This window comes from Castor canadensis, chromosome 5 (assembly GCF_047511655.1).
Source record: "Castor canadensis chromosome 5, mCasCan1.hap1v2, whole genome shotgun sequence".
Lineage (NCBI taxonomy): Eukaryota > Metazoa > Chordata > Mammalia > Rodentia > Castoridae > Castor > Castor canadensis.
The window spans coordinates 175,091,955-175,114,314 of record NC_133390.1 but is presented as its reverse complement, the minus strand read 5'-3'; the positions used below and the strand labels follow the sequence as shown (position 1 = coordinate 175,114,314).

Below are 22,360 nucleotides of genomic sequence, written 5' to 3'. Positions count from 1 at the left end.
GAGAGAGAGAGAGAGAGAGAGAGAGAGACTTTAGTTTGTTTCTGTAGAGTTTCTATCATTGACCATTTTGAAGCCATCATAAGAGAAACTTGGCTATTACTGGATTTCTAGAACAAAAGGTATGACATGCCATCCTGTGATAAATAAAATCTAACATTGTTGAAGCAAAGGCCAACAACTACAGGGCTGGAGAGTCTTCAGCTCAGTATCATACAGGTAAACGTGGGCACTGTGGTGTTAGGAGATCACACCACATGAGGGTAGCCAACAGCTATTACTGTTCTCTATAGCTGAACATGCTCTTACACAACTCCAAATAGTCACAAGTTTTATGAAAAGGAAGACAACAGAAAGCCGTGACAGGAAGGTCAAGATTTTAGCTCACCTTTACTGATTATATAAGGGTTGTTTCAGAATTTCAACCCCAGCTCATTAGTCTACATGTTCAATGTCTAACTCAGACACCACAAAACCCCATCATTGACTTACATGTCCTAGAAAATCTTGCATAGTTATATGCTGACCTTATTTGGATTAACTTTGGCATTACTATCTGGTAGATAGCCATGACTATGACAGTCCGGGTCTTGCAAGCCAGATTGAAGGTTAGACAATCTGGGTGTATGCACTGAGGTATTCTCAACAGCCATGTGGGAACACTGAACTTGCAAGATGTCAGATGTATGGACCTCACCCTTCATTTTCATTGTATCCTCCACAAGTAGGCTGGAGGCATGTGGACTTTCCAAATCTGTCTACCTAATTCTACACAAGAACCAAAGTTTGAGAGCTTTTGGCATAGAGTTTCCTATACTTTCTGTATCATAAAACTCACCTGGTTGGTTGGGGAGGGGAGCAGTGACATACTATACACTTGCTGAACCAGATTTAAAGCAGGGACATGGGATCATGTTTTTAATAAGTATTCCTAGGTGATTTCTAGGATTGTGCAAGGTTGGAAAATGTTAAGATGGAATGAGAATGAGTAGAAAGTAAGACCTGAATTCCACAAGAGTGGGAGGAAAAGCTTAGACAGCACTTATAGTGCATCAGGCACTGTTCCAAGCACTTTGAAAGTACTCTCCCCTAAATTTACTTCTCATAATAGTTATATACACCACATTTTACAGATGAGAATACTGAAGTATTGGAGAAGCTGAAAATTTGTACAAAATCATACAGTCAGGAAATACAGACATTGGGATTTGATTCTAAACCATTTTATTTGAGAGTCCAAACTTTTAACCACAATGCAGAACAGCTTGTGCAGTACATCAGTTCAATAATTATAGGCAATTTATGTAAGTATTTTGGGTTTCTATTTCTCCCTCCATGCACAGTCTCCTTGCAGAGATTTCAGACATGTAAATCAAACAAGCTTAACGTGTACAGATGCTGATAGTGTATACTAATAGTAATAGGTCAGTTACTGCTTGCAATAGCAGAAACTTCTCAATAATTTTATATATTTTCTCATTTATTCCTCATACCACCCCATGACATTAATATTATCACACTGTAACTTTAAAGATTAGAAAACTGAACCCCAGTGAGGCCAAGGTCACGCTCAAAGTTACACAGCCCAGTGAATAGTAGAGTGGGGTAAGTAGACGCCCAGTCACTGTCAAGGAGAACATATAAATTGTTGAAGTGACTTCTTCAATGACAGATCCAGAGAGTTCAGAGTGCACATTCTCCTTCCCTTTACTCCTCACTGTAGAAGTGAAAGAACACCATGTTTAATTTCCAGTCCAGGTCTGACCACAGTAGCCCGCTGCCCTGGTGTTTGTGCAGCTCTCTTCATCAACTTTAATACCCTGCTTTCCACACATATTAGACCTTTCAAAATCTCAGAAGAATACGTATGACCCTCATTAGTGGAAGGTGTCTGTATGAGCTTAAAAATGGGACACGACAGATGGTTTTGAACTTGAAGAGGTGCCAGAGCCTGAGGGTATCAGGCACCAGCAATGCCTGTCTGAGTTTGCGTCATTTTGTAAAATGTGAAATCACTCCCTTCACACCATCAACAAGAACATTCTCAGTGTGTGGATTTTGTTTCGAAGCTAAGAGAAAAGAAAGAACTTTATTTGCAGTTGGAGCTGCGAAGTGATGGCAGAATGTTCGGCTGAGTCACTTCTGCTGCCCTCCAAGGTAGAGGATCAGCTGCTCCTTACTGAGAGACAGTGGGGACGGGACGTCTGCCCCCCAGAATAGAAAGCAGAGGGTCCCTGGGGCTCTGCAGTGACCACCTTGGGTCTGTATGTCCTTGGTTGTCAATTTTCTCATCTGAGAGATGTGTGACAGGGACTCTGCTACAGGTTCCTGAGTCTACTCGGGTCATGAGGAGGGTTTGGACCATATGGCACTTACGTACGCGAAGACGTGTTCACCTTACTTTCATGATGTTTGCTATATTACTATTTTCTAAGTGTACTTGTAAAAGTAACTCAAACTAAGAAGTATATGCATGTGTGTGTGGTGTGGTCACTGGACATATGTAATATTTTGTATATTTAACTGAGATTTTTATAGAATGATCCTATCAGAGGCTATAATAGGAAACTGTGCCCTGAGTTTCTCAGCACCAATTAACCTTTTACTATATTTATACTGTAATAAATTGCTACTAACTTTGAATTGATATATCAATAATCAGAACTTTGCAAGAAATTAAATTCCCTAATAAATCGTATTTGCTTTTTTTCCCATCAAGTGACCAGTCTATATGTGCTTGAAATATGATCATGGCTTTTTTTCACTTGGGGGAATTCAAGTGATTAAGAGATGCCTTCAAAGTAGGTGAGATGATTCTGAGAAGAGGCTCAGGCTTCATATGTGAACTGACAATGTTGTTTCATCACTTTTTTTTACTTATTTTTACCTTTTTAGATACTTTCGTCTTCATGCTCACTTCCTGAGGAAAACAAAGGTTTAGCAACATGCATAATATTCTTTCTATTCCCTGGTGTCTTTGAGAAGTAAAACTGTGTACAGTACACCGAAACACAAACAAACAAAAAATTGACATCAAGTTGTACTTGCACTTGTGTTAGAGGTTTATTACAGAAGTGATTACTTAAAAGCAGCTTGTGTTGAAGGCTCTACCTCCAGTCTTTTGAGAAGCAGATCAGCTAGGTTTTTTGGAACTTTATATTCAAGCTTCTGTCCTGATATGTTATTATCTAGCAAAAGCTCGAAAAACGACAGCACCTTAAAGTGGGGATAAAAATGTAGAATTGAAATCACTTGCAGCAGGAAAGGGGTCTCTTCATTAAAATGGACTCTTTCAATGTGCAGAGTGAGGAAAATTGTTGCAAATGTATACACACCTTTAAGACTCACTGCTAGGTAATATTACCATGAGTGCCCAGGTAAATGGTGTGGGCTGATGGTATGTCAGTCCGCAGTCTACAAATGTCAGTGTAACCAAGATTCAATTCAGAAAACGAATATGGATTTTATTACAGCTTTACCTTATGCAACTGTGGGAGCTAGATAAGCAGCCCCTCCTAGGCTGTTGTCTCCATGTGTGATACTGGAGCTGATATCTGTGGACAGAGAGCTGGAGCTAGGAAGGGAAGGAAGCACAACAGTAAAGTGGAGGAGTACTGGGACAAGATGGAACCTATGAGCAGAAGCTAGAGCTTCTGAGGATGAACAGAAACCTGTGTCAGTTCTTGCTGCTTCTGACAAGGTGGTAATGGTGTCCTGTGATGGCCAGGCTCTTCATCACAGAGCTGAACACATACTTGGCCAGGAGTCAGAGAAACTGCAAAGGGCCTAGAGGAAACTAGAACAATAGCAGGTACAGTGGCAACTCCAGGCCAAGAGTGAGATGGCAGACAGGATGACATATGGAAACCACCACTGGGGTTTCATTTCTCCCTCCAAACCTTACACAGGAATCTCTTTTATGGCTACAACACCCAGTCAGGCACAGGGAATGGGCTTCTAAGAAACCTTGTCCCACCTGACCATGTAACACGTGCAGAGACACAACAGGTGTCATGCTTCCTAATCATTGAACTAGAAATTTTTTATATACAAAATTTGAAATCCTGGAGATGGAGCATTCATTCTCTCTAACCTCAAAGTCCTCAGATCACTCAGTTGTGTGAGACAACTGCCATCTTCATGCATTATGTTACTAGTGGTAACATCTCTCTAATTTAAGCTTAGGGATGCCATAGGGGCACAGTTGACTTAAGCTCTGAATAATGTCCTTTGGATCCTCATCTCATCAATCTGGTGTGTGTCCACTCTTTATTTCTCAAGTTTCACTCTGAGGATTTAGTAGTGTTGGCTGCTAATGGTCCCGATAGAAAGAAAGATGGAAATCCATTCTCCATCTCTGTTCCCAAATCAAAAAGCCCAGAAATCTAGTATAAAATATGGAATGTCAGAGAACTTTCCTGCATCACCCACATCTTTGGTGCTTGCAAAATGAAGTGAGTCATGTGTTACACACCCTGACATGAAAACTTCTGGGTTGTTGTGGTGTCTGGGACATTGGCCTGATTCCACTCTCCTTTACTGTAGCTACCTTTAGGAATTTGTGCTTTATCTCATTCCACCATATCCCAGTGGCCCCCAGTTTTCAAGGTCTGGTTTAAAACGCAGAAATTCAGAGGGAAAAAGTCTGACTTGTTAACCTTTCGATCAAGCAAATCCTTTGGCTTCTAATCCAAATTTGTTCACTTTCTCTTTATACAATAAGCTGGAAGGGAAAAAAATTCAACCCAAGATAAATAGATGGTACTATCTGCAGAAATGGAAATACACAATTGGTTTTTAAGTACAAATTCCTTTATTTAAATAAATAAATGAATACAAATTAAAGTTCTACCTCACTGGATAACATGTTTCAAATGATATCAGGAAACAAACAAAAAAGAAATCACTTAAAATTGTGAACAATTGCAGCTGAATATTTTGTAGCTAAGGCTTACTGCAACCAGGAGAGATTGCAGTAGGTTGAAAATTATTCATCACATGCACAAATTATAAAATGCCTTTCTGTTAGCACGTAACTCACACACCCTCACCTATCATTATCGAATCTGGGCACTGCCAGAGATATCTAAATTTAACATGACAAACAACAGATGGAGAGAAAACATCACCCTTCCTATGCTCTCCAGGTGTGAACCGTGATTCATTAAGGGGAAATTAAGGGTCACAGAAAATTGTTATCACAATGTTAGACTGTGATAACGATTCAAAGAATGGATGGATGGATGGATGGATGGATGGAAGAACAGATGAACAGTTATTAAATCACCAGCCTATTATTATAAGGACATAAAAGAATTTTGTGGAATTAGAATTCAGATGAAATGAAGAGAATAGAACTGGATGAAGAAATTGAAATAAGATTTCTCTTTGGAAAGTTGTAACTTATTTGAAGTGGGGGAGGACTCTTCCTATCATGAAAAGGACTTAAATGACCTCAGGGATAATAGAAAAGAAAGGAAAGATGATTTGTTATTTTAGGTCTTCTATTATTAAAGACTATGTCCATTTAGTAGTTAGAAAACCCCAGAGGATATGGTTAGAAAAGTTACTCATCACTTACTCTTTTAGACATTGTGGAAACTGCTGGCAATCTTTTCTGCACTCAAAATGTTCTATTTTTCATCAAATAAATTGGAGCTTGTCTCAGCTCCTATCCAACTCTACTCTTACCATTTTCTTTTTATTTGTAGCAACTTAATTTTTTGAAAATTAGCTCAGAACATGCTGTTATACTTCAGAAATGCTGGTACTTATTTAGCAGTTTGTTTTACTACCTTTGGGGCCATCAAAGGTGAAGTCTTGCATTTCCAAATGTAACATGATACTCTATGATCATTGACAATCCACAAAGAAAATATTCTCTTAAATATTAAAAGTGGTTATAATATATTAGAAACACAATTAAATGATTATGATTGCACCACATACACATGTGGAAATTACTTCAGAATTGTAAGTGAATTTTAGAGGACCTTACACATTTCTCTAGTCTATTTAAGGGAATCTGCTGTAAATAGTAAATCACAACTCTTCACATTTTAACTCTACAGTCATGTTTAGTCACGATACTAGGGTAATCTATGGCATAATGGTTAGGAGGAGAGATGCTTTTATTAAAGTTAGGGAAATCATTAGAGAAATATAAAGTCAAAATTGTGCTTATAGATAGTTGTTTGTTCACTGTTAAGTTCAGGACGAAAAATGGCAAGCCATTGGAAGGGAGTCGAGAGATACCTCTTACTGACCACACCAATCTACCAACTTCAATATCAAGGGTTTGCTTATTTTCATTGTATTTGTCATGACAAACTGGGCATGGTAGGGAGGACATTTGACTGTGCTCTCATTGATTTAACAAATTCATTCACTATATATGAAAAGTCTTATTCTTCAGACTGATATGCAAATGAATACATGAAAGATAGGTCTGCTGCTGTCATGGTGCTTACACTTTTAGTGTAAAGACAGGTATGCAAAGAGTTAGTTATTATGTTCTGTAGAAACTGAGAAAGAGCTTCTCACCCACCTTAGGGCGCCCAGAAATATTTCAAAGAGGATGGAATTTCTGTACAGCAGCTTCAAAGATGAAGAGTAGGTGGTAAAAGAAAACATTGCAGACTGCAGGAACTGGAAGAAGGAAATGGTCAGACCAGCATTATTCTAATACCAAGGCAGACCAGCTCATTACAAAAAGAAAAAGACAAAAAGAACTGCAGACCAAGATTCCTGATAAACATAAATGCAAAAAATTCTCAACAAAATACAAGAAAACCAAAAACAATACTACATTAAAAATATCATTATTCATGATCAAGTAGTTTTCATCCCCTGGATTCAAGGATAGTTCAACCAATAGGTGCAATGTTTGTGGTAGATTGTATTACTGAATACAGGACAAAAATATATGATAATTTCCCCAGATTAATTTATAAAATTCAACATCATTTCATGATAAAACTACTCAACAACATAGGTATAAAAGAAATGTACCTCAACATAATAGCATCTATGTATGACAAACCCACAGCTAACATAATATTCAATGGGAAAAAGGTGAACACTTTTCCTGTAAGATCTGGAACAAGACAAGGATGCTTACTCTTGCCACTTCTATTCAACATCATACTGGAAGTCTTAGCTTCAGCAGTTAGGCAAGACAAAGAAATAAATGGCAGACATCCAAATTGCAAAGGACAAAATTAAATTGTCCTTGTTTGCAGATGTAATGACTTCGTATACAGGAAACCCTGAAGACTACAACAAACATTTGAGCAAAAACAACTTGATTTCAATGTGTACTACAAAGCAGCAGCAACGCAAAGTGAATGGTCCAGGGATGGAAACCTACACGTAGACCAACAGAATGGAATGGAAAATCCATAAATAAATCCACACATTTTCAGCCTATCGCTTTTTGACAAAGATGGGAGGAAATGTACAATATGGAAAGAGTAAATGGTGTTTGGATAACTGGAAATGCACATGCAGAAGAATGAAGTTATACCCTTATCTCAAATTGTACATAAAAATCAACTCAATATGGACTAAATATTCTAAATATAGGGCCCCAAATTATGAAGAAATCCTCAAGTGCTGAGTAGGATGTGGAGAAAGAGAACACTTGTATACTCTTAGTGAGAATGTAAATTGGTACATCTATTATACAAAACAATATGGAGGATCCCAAACTTAAAAACAACAAAGAACCAGTATATTATCCAGCAGTCCCACTCCTGGGTATACATCCAGGAGAAAGAAAGTCAGTATGTATGTTGAAGAAATATCTACATCCTATTATTGCTCCATTATTTACAATAGCCACTAAATGGGCTTGATCAAAGTGACTATCAATAGATGAATGAATAAAGAAAACATGAAATACTATCTAGCTGTCAAAAAAGAAGGAGACCCTACTATTTTCAATGATGTAGATGAACCTGATGTATATTATGTTAAGTGAAATAAGGCAGGTACAGAGAGACAAAATACAGTATGATCTCACTCACCTGTGCAGTCCAAAAAAGATGATCTTATAAAGGTGGGAATAGAATGGTGGTCCCAGAGACTAACCGAGGGAGTAGGGGAAGCATTGGTTATAGAATAAGAATTCAAGTTTGTATAGAAGCAATAATTTCAACTGTATGCTTTTCATATATTAACTCATTTAATAGCACAACAACCTAAAGTGGTAAGTAGCATCATTATAACGCCCAATTAGAGCAAAGGAAAGTGATGTATGAAAAGATTAAGAAACTTGTCCAGGGCCATAAATGGCCAAGTTATAACCAAACCCAGACAATCTGGCTCCATAGCCCATACCTTAAGCTCTGTGTCCTTCTAGGAACAAGGAGTGCCAAGCTCAGATTTTGTTGTGAGCTCTCACTTCTATTGCCTTATGGAGTCTGCCTTGGAGGAGTGAGACGTCTAGAGGATTGACTCAGAGAATAGATGCCAGAGACTCAGAAACCCTAGAGCAAAAGCAGTGCATATTTCAGAAATATTGAAAATGTAATGTCGTGGGTCCTGGAGGTCAACTGGCTGTGTGGATTGAGGAAGCGAGGATAGATGATGTCCCAGTATCCAGCTGGCCACTGGGTGACTGCTGGTGCCCTTCACTAAAATTTGGAACAAGAAAGTGAAGCTAGTTTTCATTCATTTGTCCTCTTTTTCTTCCATATTACCTTCCTTTTTAAAATATATTTTTGTCTTCCCCCCTCAGATTTATAACATTGACTTTGCAAAGAGGGACTGAATTCAGTGTGGGACAGGCTGAGTTGTAGGTCTCAGCTAAGTTTCCAAACAGAGGAGAAACAGTTGGACTGGACCAAAGGATTTGAAGCAAAAGAAGACAAAGGAGCTGCAGGGTAAGATGTGAAATAGGCATTCAACCCAGGGACATGACAAAATCACCCAGGGGAAGGAGGCAGATGGGAAAACAGAGGCTAAATTGAGATCTTGGTGCTCAAAAACCCAGTAATGTTAAACACCACTGTATCAGGAAGACTTGAGAAGAATAAACTATGGAGAAGCACATGATAGAATTGACTAAACTGGGCTAGGCTTGGTGGGTCATGTGGTAATCCCAGATACTCAGGAAGCAAAGATCAAGAGGATCATAGTTGGAGACCAACCCAGGCCAAATGTTAGTGAGAACCCCCATCTGAACAAACAAGCCAGATCATGTCTGTAATCCCAGCTACAGGGGAAGTATAAGTAGGAGGATTACAATCCAGGTTAGCCCTGAGCAAAAGTTGTGAGACCTTATCTGAAAAACAACTAAAACAAAAAAGGGCTGGGGACATGACTTAAGTAGTAGAGAGCTTGCCTAGCAAGTTCAAGGTCTTGAGTTCAAGAACTCTAGTCTACTAACCCAAAAATGAGCAAAAAAGGATCAACCTAGTGAAGAGCTCCGGCTCTGTGGTACACTCTTTGGAGTACTGTGTCCTCCGTTCCATGTTTAAGATTACTATTCATGAAGAAGGACCAAAGATTAACATGTCAATGTCTAATGATTCTTAGGCTTCTGAGAGAGCGGTGATCAAATGGGTTTTGAAGAAAGACTTCAACTGTTAAAAACAAACAAGCACTCACAGAGGATATGGGGCTGAACTGACCTCATTTCAAATTCAACTTCACCTGTTAGCATCTGGATGACAGCATGAGGGTGACATCTGGGGGATGGTCACCCATGTAAGCATGAACAAGGTAGTGTCTGCAAAGTGCTTGCTGGATAGTTGCTGCTTTCTTTTTAAATATGTTTTTACTGCTATCAATATTTGATCAATTCTGTCTTTTCTGGTATTTTAAAGAAGAATTTTTCTGACATCATTTGGAAAAATCACTTTATCCTTGCAAGAATGCCATAAAGATTTGTGTAGGGTCATAACTTGAAACCAGAAAATCAATAGATTTGTAATTGCTTGACTTAAAAAATTCATCATCACTGTGGATGTTTAATTCAGAGACAACAATGGCTGAAGCCTGTTTTTGGCAGGGAGAGGCAAGAAGGAAAAGGCCTCATACTGCTTCTCTCATTTTCCCAACCAACAGCATCTTTTCCAGGGTTAGACAGAGATGCTGATATTTTTAATAAAAATAAAGGCACTGAAGGATTTTTACATAGCATCTTTGTGTGATTTGATTTTGAGTATCAATTATACTAGCCTATTTAAGTTTCAAGAGGGTGAGACAAAGAAAAGTGACATTGTAAGACAGATTTGCCATAATTTTGTGGCAGTTGTCAACTGCCTCCTATTCAGAGAAGCACACCCTTCTACATTTGTAAACCCCAGTCTTCGTTGTCTTGAGAGTCAAGAATATGTCACTCCCTTCAGTCCATGCCCACTGGCCTTTTAAAACAAAAATCTGTGTCTGTCTAAGGCACCTCTGGGTGGCATTTTCTTATTTAGCCTGGAGGTTCTAACTGTACAGATGCACACGTGGATTCTGTCTCCAACATGTTAGGAGCCCCACTCATTTATGCAGTGGTAGTGTGGGAGGGGAGGATTAGGAAAGCACTGAGATAATCACCTGATATTTAGTGTGATTGTTATAAATACAAATTAATAAAACATATTTTGCAGAGCATGTAAGGAAAAATGCACCAAATAATGCATTTCTTGTCGTGTGCCAAAATGTGCAAGTGTTATCAGGACAATGAGTTTGGATGAAAAAACTTACTCCTGTGTATGTGGTTTTTCCTGGTAAATCTTGACTTAAAACGTTCAGTTAAGGTGTGTCTACTAATATTCCTATGGTATCTGTCATCACCAGAAATATTTCTATTTACTTATCCTACAGCACATAGCACAGGATAAGTTAGATGAACTCACACACGGGCCATTCTGTTTTCTATTTGCACATACCAAAGACAAAGGGAAACAATAATTGACCTTGGGAATGAATTTTTCTCTTTTAAAAGTATCTGTGAATTCTAAAAACATGTGAGCCAGGATTACCTGTGACAAGTAATCATAACTTCCATCCTTTCTGTATGCTCTATATAGAATGCAGTATTTGGAATTAAACAATGATGTCGTCTTAAGTGTAATACTTTCTTATCTATTGTTTCTGTATGTGAACTTACAAAGTAAAATGTGTAAATATTAAGTGTACAGTTTAAAAACAATTAACATATTTGTGTAACTCACACCCCTATTGAGACACAGAGCATAGTTTTTTAACCCCAAAGTGCCCAATTAGAACCCTTCCAGTCCAATCCTGATCACTTTCAGAAGTAGTAGGTGTCTTAATTTTTATAAAAGTAGACTAATTTTCACTATCCTAGACACTTGTAAAATGGATTTATCCAGTATGTATTCATTTTCACTTGGCATTTTTTAGAACTATGTTCTGAGTTGTATTCATATTATAGCGTATGTTATTTTGTTCTTTTTATGGTTGAATAGTATTCCACTGAATAGATATACCACCTTTGAAAAACCCTATTCTTTCGGTAATGGAAATATAGGTTATTTTCAGTTAGGTGATATGCACATAAAGTTGCATGAATATCCTCAAATTTTCAGGGTGTGTATGGATTACTCTTAGGTAAATACCCAAGAATGGATTGGTGAGTGATAGTATGCCAGCGAATGGAATTTGTGGTATATGGTCCACTTTATAAGAAAGTGTCAAATTACTTTCAAAGTCGTGCAATTTCATACTCCTTCCAACATGCATGAGAGTTTGTTTGCTGGGACCTTGTCAATGCTCGAGGCACATGTGTGGCTGTGTGTGGGGGTGTCATACATGTGCTCTGACTTCAGCCATTCTAGTATTACACAGTGACTCTCATTGTGGATTTATTTTGCACTTTCCTGATGATGTTGAGTACTTTTTCATGAGTGTGTTGGCCATTTCGTGCATCTTGCTTTGTGAAATATCTGTTACCGCATGTATTACCGCTCATCTTTAGTTACTGTCGCAAGATTTCTTCATGTACTCTGAGCATATGTTCCCTCTCTGGTTATGCACATACATTTGGGTAATATCTAATAAGCAGAAGTCAAATTCATCAATATTTCTCTTGTATGGTCAATATTCCTATCTCTTAAGAAATCTGCCTAAACCAGAGTTATAAAGATATTTATCATGCTTTATCTTGAAAGCTTTATAGATGCTGCTTCTATATGTAGGCTTATGTTTATCTTGTTTTAAATTTTGCAGTGAGAATGACATCATCGTTCAGGTTCATCTTTTGTTTAGTATCAATATCTTGTTGCTTCAGTATGATTTGTTGAATTGTCTTTTTCTTTCTTCTTTTAAATATTTCGGCATCTTTGACAAAAACGCAATTGATCCTGTCCATACATGCCCATTTCAGGACTGTTTACTTGCTTTATTTTTTTATTATTATTTTTTTATTTTACACTCTGTTTAAACCCATCGATTCATTATCTAGTGTTGTGCCAAAACCACATGACCTTGACCAATGTAGCATTATGGAGCTTGGAAATCAGGTAAGTCATTGTTTTTTTATAAAAAGGATTTTTTGATTGAGGTTTCAGTTAAAGTCTAGGTCCCTTGCATTCATTTCTTTAAAAATTGTGGAATCTGCTTGTCAGATGAGAACAAATTTCACTAGGACTGTAATTAGGATTACATTGGACCAATAAATGAATTAAGAGAAAGTGTCTTTTCTGAGAAAACCAATACCTTATTGCTGAGATTTATAAAGCATAAATACAGTATATTTCTCCATTTATTTAGCTCTTCTTTGTTTCTTTCTTCCATAATTTGTGTTTTTCAATACAAGGATTTGCTCGTTTGGATCTTGATGTCCTCCAATGGTGCAAGTTGTAAAGATTTGATCTCTGGGGTGCACTATTGGGAGGTGGTGGAAACTTTAAGGGGTGTGGCCAAGTCAGAGGTCATTAGGTCATTGGGGGCATGCCCTTGAAGGGGAGCTGGGAACCTGGAAAACCTCCTCTCTTTCTGTTGCTTAGCTATTGGATGAACAGTTTTGCTTCACCACATCCCCCTACATGACACGCTATCTTGCCACAGGTCCAAAACCATGAGCTCCAAAACTGTGAGACAAAAACAAATCTTTGCTCTTTAAAAGTTAATTGTCTCAGGTATTTTGTTATGGTGACAGAAAGCTGAGTAATAATAGGGTTTTACCCATCTTTCACAAAATTTATCCCTATTTATTTTTATCAAAGCTCCTGTAACTGGTATTTTTAAAAATTTGCAAGTACACATAAACACAATTTCTTTTGTAGATTGACATTTAATCTTGCAACTTTGTTAAATCACCTTATTAGATTTAAGAGTCTGAGAAATTTCTACACAAACAATAAAAACACAAAGATACTTACATTCTTTCAAAGATCACAGATATATTTATTTTAGAATTAATTTCCTTTTTAATGTATTTACATATGTATTTATTTATTTTGGTTATATATCTCACTAGCTTGAACCTCCAACACAATGTTGAATAAAATCGCCCAGAAGAGACAGTTCTACATTGCTTAGGGGAAATTTGTTCTGACTTTCCCAAGTAGGTATGATGGTGTTCGTGTGCATTTCATAGACTTCCTTCACGAAATGCTACAGACTGAAGAACGCTTATCACCATCTATTGTGGTGGCTGTGTGATTTCCCCTTTGCTGCTAATTAGATAAATTGGACTGATTGCTTCACATATTCTGTACAGCTTTATGGTTCTATGCTATGAGGGGGAAAGTCTTTTCTCCACTGTTCTGTCATGGTTACAATCAGAAATCCCTTTTCTACTCTTCTGTATGAAATATCACATTTATAACTGAATTGTTGAAATGTAATGTTAAAGCAACAATAATAACAATAGCAGAACTGATAACTAATGTGTATTATGTACATAATATATTGAATATATATACAACTAATACAATATTGATAACAGCCCCACAATGTAAGTTTTGTTAAATATATTGTAAAATGTTCACTCTGAGACTTTACTCAGAAAGTAATTTGTCCAAAGAAATACAATTTGGAAATGGACTAGCCTAGATTTGAATTATCTTATCTCCTAGATAGACTTGTTTTAACCTTATAAAATCCCACTGCTTGTTAACTTTGTGACAAAGTTCTTTTGCATTTCCCCACTGTGGCTGACTTTAGTGAGGACTACTCAGAAGAACTGAGTGGATACCTACTGTGTGCGAGATGATTGTCCAGGGATGTGAGCTCTCGTTCTCTGGCCCTTAAATCACTGCCTATTCTGGAGCATGGCCTTTGCTTTAGGAGATTCCTTTGAACTGTTGCTGTGTCTCCTTCCCTCTCAGTACATTAATTATCATTGTAGACAGATTCTGTATCAAAATGCCTGCCCAAATCCTGAGCTTGACAGTCCAGCCCTCATTTTTCATTTCAGAGCCTTGGCTTATAGATAGCATGAAATATGTACAGACATTTCCTACAACTTGGCCATGGTTCTGTATAAGTAGAAGCATTTCATCAAAAAGATACTGCCTTTTCCAGACAGATGCAAAATCTACACCTGACAAGTGATGGTTTCCTTTTGCTCCAAAGCCTTCTCAATCTTAAAATATTCTAAATTGATGTAAATAATCATGGCTAGATTCCAACAGCCTTTAAAATATTCCATATAATTGGGAGCAAATACAAAAGTACATAGAATTCATGAGCTACAGACCAAGGGACAGCAACAGGTAAATGATTCAGCTAAGCAATTCATCAAATGTTTAGTAAGCATCTACTTTCCTTTTTTCATTTTACAAACACTTTAGCTACTATGTGCAAAAACACTTTGCCTGGCATTGGAAAAAATAACTTAGATCTCCCAAGTATTATGTATAAAGTTCTTTTCCCTGACAGATTTTATCAGGTTGATGATGGTGTTGGTAGTACCCAAATCACATTTGATACATGTTTACTGGGTTGCACATGCTGAGTTAAGGTACATCTTAGCAAAACTTCATTTAGAAACTGGAAAAGTGAAACTAAAATATAAGGACCTTGCCCAAAGTCACACTACCATGTGTGACAGAGCTGAGGTTAATATTTAGCAAGTTGAGATTCTGACCTTTTACGCAGTGTCTGGGATTTTCATCCTAGTATGCTAGAGAATGGTACGTGACTGAATTAGTTGAAAAGGAGTTTTGTTGTTGCTCTATTTTTATTGTTGTGCTGGGGGTACATTGTGGCATTGACAAAAGTTCTTACAATATATCAAATATATCCTACTTGAATTCACTCCCTCCACTATTGTTCTTTATCTCCTTCTCCCATTCCTGGAGTGTTTCAGCAGGTCTCATTTTCCATTTACACACATGTGCACACAGTGTTCGCACCACGTTCACCCTCTCACACCCATCCCCACATCTTCTCCTCCCACCGGTGCCAATCCCAACCCCCCTGGACAGAAAAATAGTTTGTATTTATAACAATTATTAGTTATTAACTGAAATCTCACCAGAAAGAATTTTCTACTGGGAATTTCAGTTTTTGATTTTTCTTCTTCTTCTAGGTTATTCCTTTCCTTCTGTTTTTTTTTTTTTTGGGGGCAGCGCTAGGGTTTGAACTAAGGGCCTTAAAATTGCCAGGCAGGTGCTTTCCCACTCAAACCCATTTTGCTTTGGTTATTTTTGAGACAACATCTCACATTTACGCCAAGGCCAGCCCAGATCATACTCTTCTTATTTGGCTTTCTGTGTGTGCCATCACACCCAGCTTTTTATTGATTCAGATGGGGTCTTACACATTTTTTGCCTGAGTTGCCCTCAAACAATGATTCTCCTGATCTGTCTCCAGAGTAGACTGGATTATAAGCGTAAGCTTCCAAGCTTGCCTTCTTTCCTTCATTTTAAACCATCCTAAAGGTTTTTATTACAGGAGAATCAAATTTGGCCTTTGTCAAATCATCTCCTAGACTTTCCATATGGTGATTCCTCACTGACTGAATAAATGACATGTAACTTGGGCTTTTGTTCCTTTTAAATCAGTCTCAATGGCCTTTTATTTGTCATCCTACATGACATAAGTACTCTTTTTTGTGGCTCTTGCATTCACTTGGTCTGGACTCTTAATTTTAGCTTGACTGGTTCCCCCTTATCCAGGTCTCAGCTCAAAAGTCACCTCTTTAATGAGTATCCTGTGATGACACTCCTTTACTTCACTTGTCAATCTTCCAACAGTGACCAGTTTGCTTGAGTTGATTTTCTTGTGTTACTTACAAACTAGAATTGATCACACTTATTTCATTGTTTGTTTCTTATATTTTCCCTAGTTGTGAATAAAGACTTCTTGAGAACAGGGACTTGACTATTTTATTTACAGTGGTAACCCCAATTCTAATACCTGATGCATAAAACATACTTAGTGTGTATTCTTCAATTGAGTAGATTGATGAACAGAGCTCAAGCACTCAGTGTACCGCAACTTCCCTACCTCCTTTATCCAGCCCCAGTTTTTGTTCATTCTTTACAGCATGGTTGGTAGATATTCTACCTATAAAAGCAGACTATTTGCTGAAACCCATGAAATGCTCAAATCAAAAGAAATCCCTGAATAAGAAGTAGCTTAATGCTAAAAGTTTGGATGGTCTTCATTGTCAGGGTTAAACCATAACTCCATGTAGTTTTTTACATGTTCACATGTAAGGTGATAACCAGAGTTATCAGTTTACACTCAAAACTATGGGATACAAAGTCCAATGCCAGCTTGCAGCAGTGGCTACTCATCTGCTGTAATGGTTTCATTATTGCTAACTTGATATGATTAAAATAGGAAAACAAATCACAGTAAAGAAAATCAGGAAATAAACATATATATGTATAGAAACACACACTAATACTTAAATCACCAACCAGGATCCAAGGAAGTGAATAAAATCACAAAGAACCCACTGTACAAACTGAGAAGTCAAATTCTACAGCACTGGATAGAATATGCCAAGAAAAATTACAGTTGAATGATTACATAAAACCAGGCACAAAGAATCTGTTGTCATGTGCTGCCTTGTGTGTCTGAAGGTCAATATGACCGAATAATTCACAGCAATTCTATAATCGACATTTTGTATGATTTTACACCTCCAGTCCTCTAACTCAATCAGGATTCTCTAGCATGGATTTAAGCCTATTGATTTAAAAAATAATCCCAGCAATACTGTTTAAGGAGTTTAATAAATAAAACATTTTACATGTATTATCTCATCGATTTTCTCGATAGTTCTATTTTTAAAATTTTGAAATAATTACAGATTCACACAAAGTTGCAAACACAGGACACAGAAGTCCTGGTACTCATCACCTCACTTCCCCCAAAAGTGACATCTTACATAACTCTACTGCATTATACTGATTGACACAGTGCAATCTGTTAGACTACAGCCCTTACCAGGTTTTCACTAGTGTGTTCATGCATGCTGCACTAGTTTCCTAGGGCTACTGTGGCAATGCCCAGAAAGTGATTGTCCCTGGTTCTGGATTGCAGAAGTCCCAAATCAAGGTGCTTTCAGAACCATGCTCCCTCTGAAGACTGTTGGGAATCTTCCTACTTCTGGCAGTTTGCTAGCAATCTCTGATGCCTCTTGGCTTGCTCCCACATAACTAATCTCTGCCTTTGTTTCCACATGGAGTCTCCATGTAAATCTCTGTGCTTAAATTCCCTCTTAGAATGACTCTAGTTATATTGGGATGGGGCCATCTTTATCCAGTGTGACCTCACCTCTACTTGATTATAACGATCTGCAAAGACCATTTTTCTAAGGAAGGCACATTCACAGGTACCAAGGAATAGGACTTCCATTTATCTTCCTGGCAGGGGGGTGGGGAGGCACAATTCAACTGACAACACATCCATTCACTAACATCCCTGTCTTACAGGTAGAGTAACTTGCTTACAATTAATTAGACTCCTAAGAAATGGGAGAGCCTGCTTTCCCACAATGAGGGTCCTGAATTGTGCAGAGATCAGGTAAGATTAGGTAGGAAGTAGAGGAACCACACACCTAACCCTTTAACGCTAGACAACGGATTTCAGGCCTTAGCAGTTCTCCACTGGAGCAGCATTGTCCCATAGTATTGCTTGGGAATATGTGGGTGTGGTCCCTTTTAATAAGGCCATTGAGAAACAGAATACACTGGTAAAAGTTCCTGGGATCCGATGTCCCCGAGGGGGTCTGTGTGTGAGGACTAGTGCTTCTCCTATTTGGTGCTATCTTCCAAATAAACTAAAAGGTGGGACTGTCCTACTTATCAAGCAATTGTCTCTCCTAAGAAGTCAACTGCCTTGCAGTTGGTAGGTGGCCCTTACACCTTCTTGTTTCAGAGATAGACATCTACCCGTCCTCATCTTTTCTCCTTGTGCTGTTATTCACAATAGTTGTCTCTCATTCTTCCTGGAGATGCTCATCCTCCTTCTATCTGTGTCTTACTCATCCTCCGTAGCTGAATTCAAGTTCCATTTGCTTCAGCGGACTAATTCCTTGATCTTTTCCTCTGTGGAAGCAGGGTTCTCAACACAATTCAACATTTCATTATAAATTGCTTCCTGTTGCTTTGATGGTACCCTGTGTATAGGCCTTACTTTTCCAATTAGGTTCTATACTTGTCAAGTACTGGGACATAACATTTTTTTCTAAATACCTGTGTTGCCCACAGTTCTTCTGAACATACGGACAGTGATTTCTAGATGGTGACAGGTGTTATCCAGAGCACCTTTCTCAGAGCAGTGAATGGCCTCTGGGAGAACTCTAAAGAGTATCTAGAGATCATTGTTATGCAGGGTGGGGAGTTAGATAAGATTTTCTCTGGTGTTTTACTAGGCTTTATTATGTCTTCTATGAACTTTGCATTATAAAAGCATTACATACAGTAATATGTAACTAAGCATAGGAAGAAAGTAAAATAGTCTGTCATCCTGCTACCTCTTATAGCCTCAGTTTCTATACACACTTCAAGATACACCTTTTCATACTACAAAATGGGAAATAAATTAGTCATAGTTCTTGTAATTGTCATTTTTCACTTAATATCTCATTCTCATCTAATCTGGGAAATAAATGAAACATATTAGCACTTTTGACAGCTGTATAGTATTTCTTTTACAAATGGAATATCTTTGTGCTACACATTTTAACCTTTTGTTTATTTCACAACTATTCACTGGTTACTTGCTATATGGCACACATGGTTCTGAGTGCTAGAGTGTGGCCTGAAGAAGACAGACAGACCTCTTGCCCACCAAAAGCTTCTGTCCTAGAAGAGAAATGTTTCCAGTCCATGTTTCTTATCAAGACTTTAGTTCAGTGATTCTCAGTGGGGACAATCTGTCCTCTAGAACTTCTCTTTCTTTCCCTGACCCAGAGCAATGTCTGGAGATCGTGAGAATCACAACTTGCTGGGGGTTTTGTGGTGTGGAGAGGATGGAGGTTGGGAGAGTGCTAATGGCATCTAGAGGCTGGAGGCCAGGGATGCAGCTAAACGTCCTATAATATACAGTACAGCCTTGAATGAGACAAAAAGAATTACGTGGTACAAAATATCAACAGTTCCAAGGTTGAGAAATGTGGCTCCACTTTGAGGTTATATACAAATTACTTGTAGAAACAAATACACTTATAATTTACTTTCTTGCATAGAAGTCTTAATATGTTTGGGCACTTTGCTAAGAATTCTGGTCCCTCTTACTGCCTTTGTCCACCTTTGGAAATTCAGATGTTGCCAGTTAGAAATATTCTCAGTGACAGTAAGAAGAATGCTTAAAAGAATTCCAGCCCCAGAGAATAGGTAAGGGAAGGTGAAGGGATAGGAGATGTAAAAAAGACTAGTTATTCTAGTACTCACCACTTGATTTATATATATACCCTGGGCTGTGTTTCTGATGGAGGGGACATCGCTTGAAGATGATGACAGAATAAGTATAGTCTCCTAATGGAAAAAAAAAAAAACAAAAAACTCAAGTTCACTTTTTCTTTATTGCCATGGCTGTTTTGGAAATTTCCTTCAGATAATGTACAAGTATTGACCTGAATGTAAAATCAATGTTTTAAATTTCTTTCTTTTTTATGAAGAAAAGTAAGTAATTTCATATATACCTTGAAAATATGTTTGCTTGACCTAGCTGGGGAAGGGGAATATGAGGATATGGATGAAATTTCACCGGTGGCCACCTAACTGCATAAATATATCTTATGAACACAGATATGGTGCTGGATGTGAACACTTTTATTGATATATAGTTTGGCAGATATCTGTACCCAAAATTCATCCTAAAAATTCCTTTTGAGTGAGGGATGGGGAAAGAGGCAGGAAGAAAATATTAATACAAACCAAAAGAATCTCTCAAAATTATGCCTTTTAGGAATTAATCATTTTCATTTTTGATGACAATAGGCAGTTTCTTTAATTGGCTATGTTGATTTTGAAACACTTAATTACACACAATTTAGAAATATGTGAGTTGTTAAAAGGTGATTGTTATGAAGCTAGAAAGTTACCTTTGAAATTTAGTAATGGATTATATTGAGGGGAGTCACTATATCATGTTGTCTTATGTCAAAAATGCTGTTTAATGGTAAATGGCTCCACAAAATTATGGGTTTTCATACATTTACTTTGTAAAATTGCCCATAGACAGTCAATTTAAATATTTCATGAGACAAAATAGACCAATACTATTCTCTATCCTCTCACTTTCCACAATAAAATTGCTATAATGGAGTTCTTATGTGTTTCATACAATCCTTTGGTCTTACTCATTCTTTGGCCTTCAAAAAAAACATTGTATGCAATGTAAATCTTTAATATTTGCCTATCTTAAATTGGCTATTCTATTTTCTAAAGAAATAGAGACACTTACAGAGAGCTTTATATAACTAATGAAACAGTGTACATTTATCCTGTAAAATTGAGTGTATTCTTAAACATTTGCACTTGATATGCCACTTGATATTGTGATATATAACATTGGAAAGCTTTTTATATTCTTTAAGTCTCATTTTTCTCAAATGTGGAATAAAAGAAAATAAAATGGAAAGGATGATATAAATATCTCAAGTTTGTTGTTAAGTTTACATAAACTAGAAAAAATTGACTTAGCCCAGTGACTAGTATATAAATGAGAAGTACTGAGATTTTAGCTGTCCTTCTCTTACAAAAGTTACAGATCAATTGAATTTTTCAACACTTAGAAATCGTGGAAATACTGCATTGAATCCTAAGAAGGGCAAAGGCTGGGAGAGGGTGTGATGGGCAAGACAATCCAAAAGGGCTTCGACCATGTAGGTAACGAAGAGGGGAGCAGGATCCATAAGAACTTCTTTCTATAAAAATATGAATGGGGTACACTGAATGCATATGTGGAAACATCACAATGAAATATCTTTGCAAAACAAACATATGGTAATATATGCCTTCATTACAATGTAATTATTATGAAATTGATCCTACTTGAGCATAAGAAAATGTAATTTAACATTGGCTATTACTGATAATCTTTCTTTCTATTCTGCTTAGCATCTTTTACTTCATCTGTATCCCAGTGAGCAAAATTTTAGCTCAGTAGAAGCATTTCTGTAGCTCAGTGGGTGAAATTTGTAATGGTCTTTGTAAATCATTCCCTGTGTGTAACTACTCTGTGATTTTTATACCCAACAAGATGACTTTCTTTGATGACTGCCATTGTAAGATTTTCCCTCTGTGCTTATCTCTGTAGCTGGGTGCTTATCTCTCTGTTCACCTTTTGTAGCTTCCACAAAATCTTGTGTCAAACAGGAGAAACCATTATGTGCTCTTCATATAGGAAGAGAGCACAGTAAGATTTTTTTTTTGTTAGTTGACCAGTAATTGACAGGAGGTCTCTGGGAATCCATTTGTGAATCACCTCCAAATCATATGTTCTGGAACCTTTACTAGATCTTATTCATGACCTTCAGAAAAGGTCTTTTTTAAGTTTGTACTAGTTAAAAAGGAAAGCTTTTTGCAGAATCCAAGTATAATATTCAGAATATCAGGAAAGTATTGACTTCATACCAATATTTTTAATCTCTGTATTTTTTCATGATCAGATCCTCAAATAAGCATGCACTGATTGACAGTAAGTGTTACTTTCTGATTTGAAAATGGATTTTAATATAACTTTCCCAATGTTTAGGGAAAGTATTACCATTCACTTAATAATTAAACTTAATTGGCCTGATGATTTAAATTCTGTGTTGACACCAAGCATTTCCAACTATATACATTTCACTACTTTAAGTTGACTTCTGAGACCATAACTATGAGACATTTAATCAGTTTATGGTATATATATTTCTATAAGCAAGTGAGTTTCAAAACCCAATTGCTGATATTTGAAAGTCAAAATGAAAACCAAGAATAAAATAGTG

At 37.2% G+C, this 22,360-nt stretch overlaps 1 long non-coding RNA gene across 5 annotated transcripts in view; it reads left to right on the top strand.

Annotated features, from left to right (window-relative positions):
* The window catches only part of LOC141423433 (uncharacterized), a 79,528-nt gene that overhangs the window by 39,653 nt on the left and 17,515 nt on the right, over nucleotides 1-22,360 (top strand). For all 5 annotated transcript variants that reach the window (XR_012448320.1, XR_012448318.1, XR_012448316.1 and 2 more), the window contains exons 2-3: nucleotides 8,738-8,882; nucleotides 9,538-9,723. This is a non-coding gene — a long non-coding RNA (uncharacterized lncRNA). The remainder of the gene's footprint in view (nucleotides 1-8,737; nucleotides 8,883-9,537; nucleotides 9,724-22,360) is intronic.